The sequence below is a fragment of the Macaca fascicularis genome, chromosome Y, assembly GCF_037993035.2.
Source record: "Macaca fascicularis isolate 582-1 chromosome Y, T2T-MFA8v1.1".
Classification (NCBI taxonomy): Eukaryota; Metazoa; Chordata; class Mammalia; order Primates; family Cercopithecidae; genus Macaca; species Macaca fascicularis.
The window spans coordinates 10,255,605-10,271,241 of NC_132903.1; the positions used below are offsets into that span (position 1 = coordinate 10,255,605).

At 37.2% G+C, this 15,637-nt stretch overlaps 1 pseudogene; it reads left to right on the forward strand.

Moving 5' to 3' along the window:
• Positions 1-497: 497 nt before the first annotated feature.
• Positions 498-15,637, forward strand: part of LOC141409583 (testis-specific chromodomain protein Y 1-like) — a 43,630-nt pseudogene continuing 28,490 nt past the window's right edge.

A 15,637-nucleotide genomic window follows, 5' to 3' on the forward strand; every position in this document is an offset into this window, starting at 1 on the left:
TTCCCCTTCCCCTCCTCCTCATCCTCCTCCTCCTCTTCTTTCTTCTTCTTCTTCTTCTTCTTCTTCTTCTTCTTCTTCTTCTTCTTCTTCTTCTTCTTCTTCTTCTTCTTCTTCTTCTTCTTCTTCTTGTTCTTGTTCTTCTTCTTGTTCTTGTTCTTCTTCTTCTTCTTCTTCTTCTTCTTCTTCTTCTTCTTCTTCTTCTTCTTCTTCTTCTTCTTCTTCTTCTTCTTCTTCTTCTTCTCCTCCTCCTCCTCCTCCTTCTCCTTCTTCTTCTTCCTTCTTCTTCTGCCTTTCTAGATCTGGTAGATCACACTATGCAGGCATTACAATCTGGGTAGAGTTCCTTTTACTAGAATCTCCTTATGGGATATCCACTCTTGGCTTGGATGTCCAGTAGTGGTTTGGTTAAAAGCCACTACTAGACCAAAAGCTAGAATTTAAGTCCTCATCCTGTAGCTGTTTTTTCCCCTAGGGTTTGGAACTTAAAACAGATAGAGATGGAGGATGGTACTGGCAAGAAGCGAATGAGGTAAACAGAATATAACATTCCAATAAAGTTCCCACCATTATGCTTTGTTGCTTGTGCTTTATGTTGTCTCCGTCGTTCACTGTGGCATACATGTCTGCCTAGTTACTTTTTCTATGGGTGAACGTCGTTAGGACAGGAAGCAGATATTTTTTATTTCTGTATCAAAAACCTCAGATGCAAACCAAAGCATAGAGACATGTTGCATATGCATAAAACAACTGTATTTTGCTTTGTAGCTATAAGGAATTTGTGACATTTGGAGCTTCTGTGTATGCTCTCAATCCTTCAAAAGCTACTCTTAATAGCCATATTTATTGATTGGTAATAATTCTCAATACATCACATAATTATATCATATAAACTGCAAAAATGCATTATACAGACAAGAAGACATTGAATTCTATCAGAGCAAATGAATTAGTTCTCGTACGGTATTTACGGAAGAGGACTGATTTCTTTCTTATCTTATCTACTTGACAAGATTGTAGTCTATTTTATTACCTGTGATGTATATTATTGTTTTTTTATTTCTAGTGATAACTTTTCTGTGTCCTCTTCCTGTGAAATAAACACTAACGCTAAACATTAAAAACAACAAGTTCTTTGAAAACACTATAAAATTGCATATTATTTTATTAACTCAGTTTTGGCATAAATTTCATTCAACTACATTCATCATGCTTGTAAAGTTGGATGAGTGCATCACTGCCTTTTTTTTTTTTTTCACTTATATGTGGCATTTTATTTTATTTTTTTTTCCTTTTTTGTTTTTATTTTTCTTTTTTCTTTTTTTATTTTTTATTATTATTATACTTTAAGTTCTAGGGTACATGTGCATAACGTGCATGTTTGTTACATATGTATACTTGTGCCATGTTGGTGTGCTGCACCCATCAACTCGTCAGCATCCATCAACTCATCATTTACATCAGGTATAACTCCCAATGCAATCCCTCCGCCCTCCCCCCTCCCCATGATAGGCCCCGGTGTGTGATGTCCCCCTTCCCGAGTCCAAGTGATCTCATTGTTGAGTTCCCACCTATGAGTGAGAACATGCGGTGTTTGGTTTTCTGTTCTTGTGATAGTTTGCTAAGAATGATGGTTTCCAGCTGCATCCATGTCCCTACAAAGGACACAAACTCATCCTTTTTGATGGCTGCATAGTATTCCATGGTGTATATGTGCCACATTTTCTTAATCCAGTCTGTCACTGATGGACATTTGGGTTGATTCCAAGTCTTTGCTATTGTGAATAGTGCTGCAATAAACATACGTGTGCATGTGTCTTTATAGCAGCATGATTTATAATCCTTTGGATATATACCCAGTAATGGGATGGCTGGGTCATATGGTACTTCTAGTTCTAGATCCTTGAGGAATCGCCATACTGTTTTCCATAATGGTTGGACTAGTTTACAGTCCCACCAACAGTGTAAAAGTGTTCCTATTTCTCCACATCCTCTCCAGCGCCTGTTGTTTTCTGACTTTTTAATGATCGCCGTTCTAACTGGTGTGAGATGATATCTCATTGTGGTTTTGATTTGCATTTCTCTGATGGCCAGCATGGCCTCTAGAGTAAAGCTCGTCCTCACGATGATGTATTTTCGTATTATCATAAATTTGAAGACAAACTAGCATCAAACAAGACAGAAGATTGAAAAGAGTATACTTATGGAATACTAAGACAACTTCGCGTCATCTTTTTGATTTAGCTGCTTTCTGACTAAAGTTCTATGTGCCGAAAATGTTTTGGAAAACTGTTCAGGTAAGTTATGGGTGAATTATCATTTCATTTTCATAAAATCATCTCTACACAAACTAAAAATTTTAAATATATCTTAAAATCCATAATGTATTTGATGTTAAATATTTAAACAATAGTAATATTATAGTGGTCTTTCCTGTTAATTTCTACTATTCTTATCCCAATAGAAAGAGGTTAAAATTGTCCCAGCAAAGACAGGCCATGTATTCTTTCATCTCTTAAGGTATAATTAACTTCTTATTATAAGAAGATTTATACTCTCTGTATAAACAGAACTTTAAAATATAGTCATCTTTTTGATTTAACAGTTCTCTAATGAAGCAAATCTCAAGCATATCATTTTATTTGTATAAACGTTTCAATGTATCTCTAAACCTTTTCCTTAAAAAGTTGACTATGGTGCTGTCATCACACATAATAAAAATCACTGTAGAAGCTTGGGCAACATGACAAAACCATGTCTCCACAAATAATGCAAAACAATATTCAAGTGTGGTGGTTTGAGCCTGTAGTGTCAGCCACTTGCTAAGGTAAAATGCCATTTCATTCACTGACTTTCGGTATTCACGTAAAGTTCCTTCATTAGAGTTTTCAAATTAGATTACTGCATCAATGATGTCTTTTAGTTTCTAGAGTAATATTTTCCGTGAGATTATGTATAATATAATCATCGCAAAGATCAGCGTTACTCATCATCAGATAAGCATTTTTTCTTGTCAAATGAACATTTTCATCACTGACAAGAAAGTACCCCTTTCTAGCCCTGAAAGAAAAAATATATATGATATACTCATAGATACATATATAGTATATAACTTTATATATGTGTATATGTATACATATGCATATATACGTGTGTGTATATATATTTTATATATCTGTACATTTTCAAACTTGTAATCATATAGCTATTCAGCCTCATACAAAAGTCACCAGCCACACTGGGTCTTTCTTTAGATTTGAAACATTCAGTTAGGCCGGGCAATGTCCTTCACACTGGTAGTGTTAGCACTTTGGGGAGCCAAGGCAGGCAGAGTACTTGATTTCAGGAGTTCAAAACCAGCCTGAGCAACTTGGTGATAATCTATTAAGATACACAAAGTTAGCTGAGTGTAATGATCTGCACCAGTAGTCCCTGCTACCTGGGACACTGAGGTGAAAACATCTCCTGAGCTGTGATTGTGTTGCTGTACCCCAACCTTAGCAGTGAAGAGAAGCGCTGCCCCTCCCCACCCTTACACACACACACATCTTGATTTTTTAGCTTTGTTATATTCATTTTATCAAAGCCTAATTTGTGGCATGCATGAAAATAAAACACTGTCACACAACTTTTTACTATATACTGTAGTATGTAACTCTTTCTAGTTCCGAAAACAAGCTGCACCCCCTCAGAAGAGTTTACTGTTCTTTCAAGGAGGTGCTTCTTAGATATCTCAGAGGTAGAAGGAACAAGGGATCTTCTGATTTATGGGCTGCCTTGCGTTTCACTCATAGCAGCTCCCTTCCCTGTATTAGCATATCACTTAGATTTCTTTTAAATGTCTGTAGTGCACCTGTAATGCGGTGACTCCCCATTATATCTCTCAGTACAAGTTTCCAGATTCCATAGCTAAACTGTAAACCTAGGCTTGTAAATGTAACTTGTTTATGTAATTCTTATTTACCTATTTCAGTTCCATAGCCTTACGGGTGACTAACGCTCCTTTAACCTTGGTCAACAAGATAATTTCATTTCCCTGATCTACTCAAAACAATTTTTTTTTTTCTGAAATCTAGTCAACATTTCTGTTCTTGTTCATTCAAATTATTATAACACTATGAGTTTCTGTCTTTGAATCTTTCACTCAATAATTCAAGTGCTCATGCATCTGTGTGTGATTGCTTCCCAACTATTGGCACCAGGGACCATGTTTGTGAAAGACAATTGTCTATTGTCTTCACAGGAAAACAAAACAAAGCAAAACAAAAATGTAAGGAATATATGTTTATAATCTGTTTCTTTAATAATCCCTTTTGGTACAAATGTGAAAAATCTGTTAATACTTTAAATGTGGACCCTAACAAGCATCAAAATCTTCTTGGTTCTTTGGAACAGTATATCCAATGAAAGGGACAAATCCACATTGCTGTAAAATGTGATAGAATGTATGCTTTGTTCAGTTTTCAGAGAAAAAAGATGTCATGGAACAGAACCAGAAGACATTAGAGTTGTTTGTGCTCATCCACAAAATGAACTTCTGGTTTCTGTTTCCCGTTTTAGTGGTAACAGACAGGTAGTCCAGATGATAACTGGTTTAAAGGAAAATAATATTGAGAAAATACAGTGACTGACTTGAAGAAAAATGATTCTTGTTAAATGAATAATTCTGGATATAAAATATCTCACAGATTGTTTTCATCTCTCATCTAAAATAAATTTCAATTTAATGACTGAATATTGAAGAGTTGATAGAAGAAAACCTTATACGTTTTCTACTGTAGATACCTCTTGAAGGAAAAAGTGCCTTCCTCTTTTGTGGCTACAACAGATTTTAACAACCATGTATAGTTTCACAAACAGATTTCATTCTTTAGGCCTAACCATTCTATTCTGTCTCTTTGGAACTTGTTTGGGAGATGGAATGATAAAATATCTTTGAAGATGTTGTATGTTAACTAACATGGATGTCTTCCTTGGCCTTCGTAACTTCTCACCTTCAAGCTGCCTGTATTGTTGTGCACCTTGCTGCCATTTAGATTATGGTTTATTTAGAACATCATACTGTCTGCTATTGACATCTCTCAGAATTGGAATAATTTCTTTTCACCCTTTCTCTCACTCTTAACACACACGTCTTAAAGTAACTACACATAGATCTTAACATTTTTCATAAGACACTGAGACTGGCCTGGTCAAAAGGGTGAAACACGATCTCTACTAAAAATATAAAAATTAGCCAGGCCTTGTGCCAGGTGCCTGTAAAATTAGCTGCTGGGGAGGCTGAGACAGTTGAATTCCTTGAATCTGGGAGGCAGAGGTTACAGTGAGCAGAGATCCTGCCATTGCACTGCAGCTTAGGGAAGGGCATGAAACTCCATGTCAAAAAATAAACAAATAAAAACATGTGAGAATTAAACTTACTAGTATCTGTGCGTCTTTTAGTCTATTGACTCTTCTTTAAGTGCAATAAGTATCAGCTGCTGTTATTATTGCTTATCATATATCTTCAATTTACCCACCCCAAACTCTGCTTAATAGTATAAAAGAAAACATCAGAGCAGTAACACAGTCAGACAGTAGTGTCTATATGGAACCACATGAGCATCAGCGTCAGCATCAGTAATGTTTTCTAATTTACAAGAATTAAGTGACCTTTTACACCCACAGATTCTGCAAACACAGATTTCTCAAAATGGAAACCCTACCTAGTGTAAGCATTTACATTTGCTTCTAATGACAAGTAATTTGTGTTTGGCTTGTAGGATTTCTTTTTAGAAGGTGTCAAATGTGTTTAACCTCTTTCTTCAGTCTTCCTCCTTTTTTTGTAAAATCATTAGCTCTAATTTATATGAATGTGTTGCCTTTTTGGTTTAGTTATTTCAAGGTAAAATATGTATGATATCTGTACCTTAGAATATGGTTTTTAATATATGGAAATGTAGAAGAGCATTTATTTATTATATTAATTATTATTTTTCATTCATGCAGTTTGAAATATGAGTTAGTGAAGTGATGAGATAATCACAAAGATTTAGTCTTAACTGACGTACACTTTATTAAGAACTTGAAAATAAAAATGTTTTTGATTGCATATGTAATTTCTATTTGAAGAGTAGAATTATTTTTCTGCCTGAAAGAACATAATTTACTATGATTAGTATACAAATTGCCTCTATATTCCTGATTACCACTGGAATTTACACCAAAAAAAAAGTCTGTGTTCCTGCCAGTGACAGGGAAATGGCTTTGGATTTCATTCGTAGTTACTTACAATTGGTTTGGTTGTCTTTTTTTTTTTTTTTTTTTTTTTAATATTATACTTTATGTTCTAGGGTACATGTGCACTACATGCAGGTTTGTTACATATGTATACATGAACAATGTTGGTGTGCTGCACCCATTAATTCATCATTTACATCAGGTATATCTCCTAATGCACTCCCTCCCCCCTCCCCCCTCCCCACAATAGGACCCAGTGTGTGATGTCCCCCTTCCTGTGTCCAAGTGATCTCATTGTTCAGTTCCCACCTATGAGTGAGAACATGCGGTGTTTGGTTTTCTGTTCTTGTGATAGTTTGCTGAGAATGATGGTTTCCAGCTGTATCCATGTCCCTACAAAGGACACAAACTCATCCTTTTTTATGGCTGCATAGTATTCCATGGTGTATGTATGCCACATTTTCTTAATCCAGTCTGTCAGTGATGGACGTTTGGGTTGATTCCAAGTCTTTGTTATTGTGAATGGTGCTGCAATAAACAAACGTGTGCATGTGTCTTTATAGCAGCGTGATTTATAATTCTTTGGGTACATCCCCAATAAACAAACGTGTGCATGTGTCTTTATAGCAGCGTGATTCATAATTCTTTGGGTACATCCCCAGTAATGGGATGGCTGGGTCGAATGGTTTTTCTAGATCTAGATCCTTGAGGAATCACCACACTGTTTTCCACAATGTGAACTAGTTTACAGTCCCATCAACAATGTAAAAGTGTTCCTATTTCTCCATATCCTCTCCAGCACCTGTTATTTCCTGATTTTTTAATTTTTGAGACCGAGTCTTGCTCTGTCCCCCAGCCTGGAGTGTAGTGGTGTGATCTCGGCTCACTGCCAGCTCTACCTCCAAGTTTCACGCTAGTCTCCTGTCTCAGCCTCCCCAATACCTTGGATTACAGGCGCTTTCTGTCAGGCCCAGCTTTTTTTTTTTTTTTTTTTTTTTTCTCCAGGATGATCTCCATCTCCTGACCTCGTAGTCCACCTTCCTCAGCCTCCCAGAGTGCTGGGATTACAGGCATGAGCCACCGTGCCTGTCTGGTTTGTTGTCTATTATATTGCTTTATACTTTCCTAATTGGAAAAACATTATTTCAATTTCAAATATACAAAAAATATTTTGGCAGTAATTGTGTGAAAATTCTGGTGAAACATAAAGTTCTCTAATCTAAATATGCATTTATTATTTAAAAATTGGCTCTCACTCCAATAATTTTTTTATTATTCTACCTTATCATTCAGCATTAAGCTTTATCTATTCTAAACAAAATCTTACCTTAAAATTGAAAACCTGGATCATTTTTTACACCAGATTTTGTTTCTCATATTGATAATTCCAATAATTGGGAAGGCCAAGGGAAAAAGAACACTTGAGGCCAGGAATTTGGAACGCAGTTTGGCAAAATATGAAACACCGTCCTAACAAAAAGTTTGTAAAAATTAGAAGGATGTGGTAGCTCAACATCCTAAAGTGCTACCATAAAGTGGTAGCACTTTATGAGGCCAAGTTGGATGTATCACTGTAGTCCTAGAATTTGAGGCCAGCCTGAGTAACATGGCAAGATTCTGTGTCTATGAAAAAGTTAAAATATAAATAAGTTATCAGTTGAGCCTACTGGGCTTTTGGTCTAGAGGCAGCTAATTGGGAGATTGAGGAAGCAGGATGACATGAGTCCAGCAGTTAGAAGCTGCAGTTAGCGATGATGGCACCACTGAATTCATTCTGGCTAGAGCGTTATAGAGTCTGTCTCTTAAAAGGAAAAGTAAAATGACTAGTACTTAAGTTAGTACTAATTGTAAAAGCATAGAATACATTGCAATAACCTGACTTCGCAGCTCTTTCAGCATTGCTTATATTAAAATACGTTAAGATAATGTTATTGAACTAAAAAGTGTTTGATATAAATTTTCAGAGACCTACACACATTTGCATTTTACTTACTTCTTAACTTGACTGTGAAACTAAAGTCGCAGAGCTGTACTAATCAATCTCATATTTGTACTATTTTAGTCAATTTTCATGCACTTATAAAGATGTATGCTAGACTGGGCAATTTATAAGAGGAAGAGGGGTTTATTGACTTAGAGATTTATATGCCCGGCAAGGCAAAGAGGAGCAAGTCACAGCTTACACAGTTGGCAGCAAGCAAAGAGAGAGCTTGTGCAGGGAAACGCTGATGTTTAAAGCCATCAGATGTAATGAGACTTATTCACTGTCACAAGAACAGCACACACAAAAAACAAAACACCTGCCCCCATAATCCGATTACTCCCTATCTCATCCCCCCACCACCACATGTGAAAATTCAAGATAAAATTTGGGTGGGGACACAGTCAAATCATATCATTCCAACCTGGCCCCTCTAAAATCTCAAATCCTCACATTTCAAAACCAGTCATGCTTTTCCAATAGTACTTCAATGTCTTAGCTCGTTCAAGCATTAACTCGATAGTCTATAGTCTGATAGTTTATGTGAGACAAGGCAAGTTTTTTCTGCATATGAACCTGTAAAATATAAAGCAAGTTAGTTACTTCCCAGATACCGGTAGGTAGTGGAATTGGGAAAATATAGGCATTCCAACTGTGATAAATTGACCAGAATAAAGGGGTTATGGGCCCTAAGTACGTCTCATATCCAACGAGGCATGAAAAACCTAAGGCTCCAGGATGACCTTCTTTAACTTAATGTCTCATATCCAGGTCATGCTGATGCAAGAGGTGGGTTTCCATGGTCTTGTGCAGCTCCTCTCATGAGACTTTACAGGGCACAGCCTTTCTCCCAACTGCTTTTAGCAGCCTGACTTTGAGTGTCTCTGGGATTTTCTGGGCACCCTTCAAGTTGTCAGTGGATCTATCGTTCTGAGGTCTGGAGGATGAAAACCCTCTTTTCCCAGCCCCACAATCATCATCTATGTCACTACTTGTGTTTTCAGTGCTAGAAATACGGTTGCTGATGACAGGGATCAGGTACAGGTGTCGGATCACCGAATGTATTTGAGAAGCAGCACCAGCGTCTTTGAGCCCCACAAATCTTTTCCTTGACTGGGGTCCAAGAGGGGCAGAAATTCCCACTCAGTAAGTGTTTCACAAGCTCAGATAAGAAAGAAAAACCACTTTCCTTAAAATAGTTACAGAATATAGTATAGTATTAAATTTTCATGTGTTAATCGCAGGCTTAGCTTTAATCATTATGGGTTTACTCATTAAAAACTTCTGCATTTAAAATGAGTGTTTCAATTGATTGCCATTAGAAGTTTGTATAAACAAAACATTAGAGATTTCCCAGTTTTAATTGAGATTGTTCTGACTCATAAAAACTATAACCTTCACGTAAATATCTGCTTTCTTTCCTCAGTAAAGAATGACAATTGCTTTGTCTGTACTCAGAGTTATGTGTGAGATGAAGTCAATGAGACGGTGTGTTTAAAATCATGGCAGAAGTATAAATTCTTCTTTACTTAGTGTAAAACTGAACACCACTTAACACATCAATCCACCTTAGAGGTGGATTGCACGAATGAGAGCACATTGAACTGCAAGTTACGTAGCTACAAACAGAATTAAGCGATTCTTCATCAACTGACACATATGTGACTAAGTACAAAACAAAGTTAACAATATAGTCTATTGTGTGTACTCGTTTGCGTAAAAATAAACAAATACTATATGGATGGATTACTGCAAGGCCAGAGATAACTCTGGAACAGGAATATACAATTAGTGGTCAGTTAATAATTGCTAGGTCATATTCTCTTATGTATTTGAAAATATACGTTAGCCATGAAAAACGGTTAGCTAAAGTGTTTAACAACAGCAGTGCTATTTAAAAAATCTCTTTGCAAATAATATTTACTATGTCAATACAGTCATTAAATAAATTAACCAAAAAGTATATTTAAGAAGCAAACTTTTCCCTCTACATAGATCTCACAACACAAATAAAGACTTGATCCTTTAAGCAGTGAGTTTATCTGGGTACTCCAACAATATGCTAGAAAAAAATACACAGAAAGAAATATATAAATATAATTTCATATTTACGAATTAAAGGTCTCTACAGAATATGTTTGTGATTTATATACTTAACCCTCACATTTCTCTTGAAATACACTAAATTTTATGTTATTAAGTGTTAATTTGCTTACATGACCTCCCACTTTGAGTTTCAGTTCCGTGTAAGCTTGAAACATTGCTACCCTTTTTGTGGAACGTATCTGGACAGTTAGAAGTAATAAAATGCACTCAAAGTTTCCCTTTCTATATCATGATTTTCAAAACCATATCCTTATTAGAGTTTAACTAAAGTAACATGAAGTAACTTCAATTTGGGGGTTATGAAATTCTTTTTAATGTATGTATTTTAAATATTAACTTTTTATAGCATTCAATTTGGCTCCTCGTTAATGTAACATTTCAGTATTTTTTTTCACGTGTGATTAAAACAACTCACTGTGTTAAGCTGCCAAAAACAACAACAACAGGATAGCACTAAAGAAATGCATCTTCTTCAAAAAGTTTATATTCTCTCACTAAAACTCTTCTAATTACATACCTGATGGCTACAAAATGTTGGGCTAGTTGTCCAAAAACAAAGGAAAAAATCATGAATAACTTCCTTTTCTAAATGAAAAGAAAGAAAGAAAGAAAAAAAAAAACATTTTTAAACCAAACTAAATGAATATTAATGAATACAAGTGGCTTTATAATTTAAGCTTCTCATTAGTTACTGCTTTGTCTATGTCATATGTTACAGTCAAAGAGCCTACTCTGTTTTTTAGATTTTTTACACAGTCTATAGCTGGTGCCACAAGTAGATCAACACCAGGATTCACTGTATTGGGTGAGCTATAGATTGGAACCACCTGCTCTGCTGGCAGTTCTTACTTCTCATACATTGCAAGTGAACTTTTGATGCAGGGAAGATGACAATATCAATTAATTTTAGGAAGTGAGAGAAAGTAATCACAATATTATTTGTGGAAAACCTAGGTTAAGAAACACCTGTCTTTTCAAAGAAAATACCTTTAAATTTACTTGACATAATTAAACATCGCATTGTATCCTGAAAGAATATAGAATTTTCTTACAAGAAAGACCCTTAGAAAACACCCATTTATATCAAAAAATGTAATCAGTTTCCAAAGTTATATTTTTAAAGAAATTTCAAAAACCTGAGAGTTTTACACAAAAGAAAAATGACATTCTAAATAGAATAACTTTTTAATTACACACTAATGGAAATACAAACATTTCCAATGAAAACAATGCATTAAAATTATATTATTTTTCTTGACTTATGAGACATATGAAGAAACTCATAAAACTACGGCATAGAGAATAAAGCTTTGCAAGATGGATATATTTCTCAGCTAGGAATTCAATCAAGGGCCAGGCACACTGGCTCACACTTATAATCCCAGGACTTTCAGATAATGGGGCAGGAAGATTACTTGACATCAGCAGTCTGAGACTAGTCTGGCCAACATGGTGAAACCCCATCAGCTGTGTTGGTGCACAGGTGCAATCTCAGCTAATCAAAAGGCTAAGGCAGATTAATCCCTTGAAGCTGGGAGGCAGGGGGTTGCAACATGCCAAGATTGCACCACTGCACTCCAGCTGAAGAGACTATGTAAGATTCCATCCTCAAAGTGAAAGGCAAGAAATTCAATCAACCGCAAATTGAAATATACTACTTTCCTACTTATTTACTTTTCAGTAGTTTGTGAAAACTCTGATTTGTAGTTATTTTACAAAATGTCTTAAATAAGGTGTGACACACTTTGCAAAGTTAATATAACCGCTACAAAAAGGAATGTTTTTAATTTTTACTTTATTTAACTGTATTTCATATTAATTTCAAGATATATATGTAGGACATGCGTGTTTACTTCACAGGGAAACGTGTGCCGTGGTTGTTCACTGAACCCATCAACCCATCACCTTGGTATTTAGCCCTGTCTAAATTAGCTATTTGTCCTGAACCTGTTTTTATCCCTGCCCCCTGATAAACCCAGATGTGCGTGGTTCCCCTCCCTGCGTCCATGTGTCTTAGATGTTCAGTTCCCACTCATGAGTGTGAACGTGCTGCGTTTGTTCTTTTGTTTCTGTTTTAGTTTGCTGAAGATGATGGCTAACAGGTTCATTCATGTCTCTTCACGGAACATGATTTTGGTTTTTTTTATGGCTTCATATGATTTTGTGGTGTATTGTGTACCACACTTTCTTCATCCAGTCTGTCACTGAGGGACCTTTGGGTTAACTCCATGTATTTGATAATGTGACTAGAGCCGTAATACACATACGCATGCATGCGTCCTTGTAATGGAATGACTTTTTTTTTGGGGGGGGGGGTAGGGGATCTGTACACCCAGTAATGAAATTGCTGAGTCCAGTGGTATTTCTCATTCTAGATACTCTAGAATTGCCGCACACTTTTCCACATTGCCTGTACTAATTTACATTGCGAACAACAGTGTAAAAACATTCCTATAATTTCACTACCATCTGTTGTTTCATGGGTTTTTCATAAACACCATTTTTACTGGCCCACGATGGTGTCTCATTGCAATTCAGATTTCTATTTCCTTCATATTTAGTGATGTTGAGCTTTTTGAGATGAAGATGGAAGACCCGTAACTCTTTTCTTACCCCAATTCGGCCTTTTTATACCGACTCTTAAACGCCCATTTCACCTGTGTTTTTACACTATCCTGCAAAAAGGAAAAGCATTATGGGCTTAATCTATATGATAGAGATAGTCATCAATTTTGCTTCCACAAGACACAAACATATTTGGGTATTTCTTCTGTGTAAAAAGGAGATACAATTCCACTTAATGGAAGAGGTCTGAAATGCTGCTCATCATCCTACAATGCCCAGTCAAAGCTTCTCAGAAAAAGAAATTATATGAGTATAAAATGTCAAAATCCAGGGATCAGAAATTTTGTTCCATGAGTAAGCTTTATAATCTACTGGAAGAGCGCTAACTTGAAGCCCAGTGTCATGAATTACAGAAGCATATTCTCATAGACTATATGTCTATGTAACTAAGAGAGATAGGGTGGTTCAATGAAAATACCAGTCTTTCAACTTTAATTATTAAAAGATTTTGAAATATAATGATTTTCAAATAAGGTTTAAAAGTTTCCAAATTGTAGGAGACTGAATTATAAGTATTTCAAGATCCAATAGAAGAAAAGCATTTAAACTCAACTAGCTATGCTCCTTTTGTCATGGGACTTTGGGGGAGTCACCTGGAAAGTTGAAAAAATGTGTGACCAGTGGTGCCTTTGCGTGAGTTTTACTCAGCCCTGCTAAGCTTGCTCTACCCACTCTTTCTGGGAGGCTGCACTCAGGTTGCCTTATGGGCCAGGATTTAACACCTAGCAGGGGCAAACGTGAGGTAGAGTATCAAGTGGTGCATCAGCAAGTGTGAGGCCCAGCCGCTGTGCACGGCGAGGCCTTCCAGCTGTGGCAAAGCAGGAAATTTTAGGTGCCAACAGAAGTGCCATCTCTCTGAGAAGCAGCAATTGGACCAGGCATACTGGAAGCAACTTCCACAGCTGATACTGGGAATGCACTGGTTCCCAGAAGTTTGGGGATTCCAGAAATAGCAAAGCCCTAAAGAGGGTGTCACAGCCCTGGCTTTCAGAGACCCTAGGTCTATGCACCCTTATGGGCCACAGCTATCCTCTTATTTTTGCTTTCACAATGTGATGGGCAACAGACAACTTTTTATCCCTGTGGATGTCACAGTTCTTTCAGCTCCAACATTCAGTGATTCTCAAATAGCTGTTCTCCATCCAGGAACATGCAGACAGACGGACAAGTGGAGAATGAGAAACGTATAGATAAGATTCACTGAGGGACAGAACTCAAATGAGATCCCCATTGGGGGATATTCTGCACTCCACAGGCTGGATGTTCTGATGAGTGTCCAGCTCTCAGCAGAGAGATGACTTTACAGTGGGCAGCTCCTCTACAGGCAAGCTGTCAAGGGTTAGTGTCCAACTCTCAGTAGGAAAGAAATCCTGGACTTGGTAGCTTCTCTATCTAGCTGATCATCTTCTGAGATGTTAAGCTCTCCACAGAGAGAAGACCCTGGAGTGGGTAGGGTAGGTCCTCTTCACACCTAGAGGCCCCAACATCAGCTAAAACTTCAGAAAGAAAAGACCCTCATGTTGGTAGCTCTTCACTCTTGCTGGCCATATGGTTACCTCCCCAGCTTTCAACAGAGGCTCCAGCCCACTGCTGATAGTCCTGACGTCTCCTCAGCTCACAGCAGAGAGATGGCCCTTGAGAGGGGAGCTCCTCTCCACAGCTGGTCATCTGAAAAGTCCTCAAATCTGGTTGAGTCCAGGAATATGATGTGCTTCAAAGGAAAGAAAGTGCTTGCTGAATGGATTATTTGGCAACAACAGGTGCCTTTCAGAAAAGCACCACTGGTTTCCATTCTTGACCAGCAGCCTAGGACCCAGACTTCAGGCTGTCACCAGCTTGAAGGTGGAGCCTTAGTGGGGACCAGCAAATTTATCGCCACGAGCCTGTGATGGGTAACACTGAGTGTCAACTTAACTGCATTGAGTGATACAGAGTATTAGTTTGGCATGTGTCTGTATGAATGTTGCCTAAAAGAGATAAACACTTGAGTCAGTGGGCTGGGGAAGGCAGAAGCACGCCTAATCTGGTGGGCGCAATATGTTAACTTCCAGGGAATATAAAACAGGCAGAAAAACGTGACTAAGTGAGATGGGTTTAGCCCCGCATCCTACCTCTTTGCCCTGTGCTAGATGCTCCCTGCCCTCACATGTTGGACTCCTATTTGTTCAGTTTTAGAACTCAGACTGGTTCTTGTTGCTCTTTAACTTGCCAAGAGCCTATTATCTGACATTGCAATGGTGTACTTTAGTACTTAATACACTGTGCTAAAGTACTGTGCCTGTAAGAGAACCCTGAGTAATAGAGATTTTGGAACCAGAAGTGGTTCTAGAAAAACAGAATATTAAAAAGGAAGTTCTTTTATTGGTTTTGGAGTTTCTGTGGTTGGCTGATAATTTAATTTGATGTATCAATGCTAAGGACTCTACTCCTAATAATATGGAGAACACTGATAATCCTTGGTGGACACTGTGTATAGAGTTATGCAAAGTAAATGCATTTGAGACTCCTGAGTCATCGATTGTGAGAGGCAAGGAGTTTAGTTACTCTCTTCATAATACCTCTGACCCTAGGTGGAGAACTAAGGATCAAAATAAAGCTGCTTTGTAGCTCTTAAGTCCATGGGCAAAATGATAAGAGGTAATGATGAATTCAGAAATTCTGTCTCCCAGATTTAGAAGCAGGTACCGAGTCCCAAGTCTGCTAATTTTG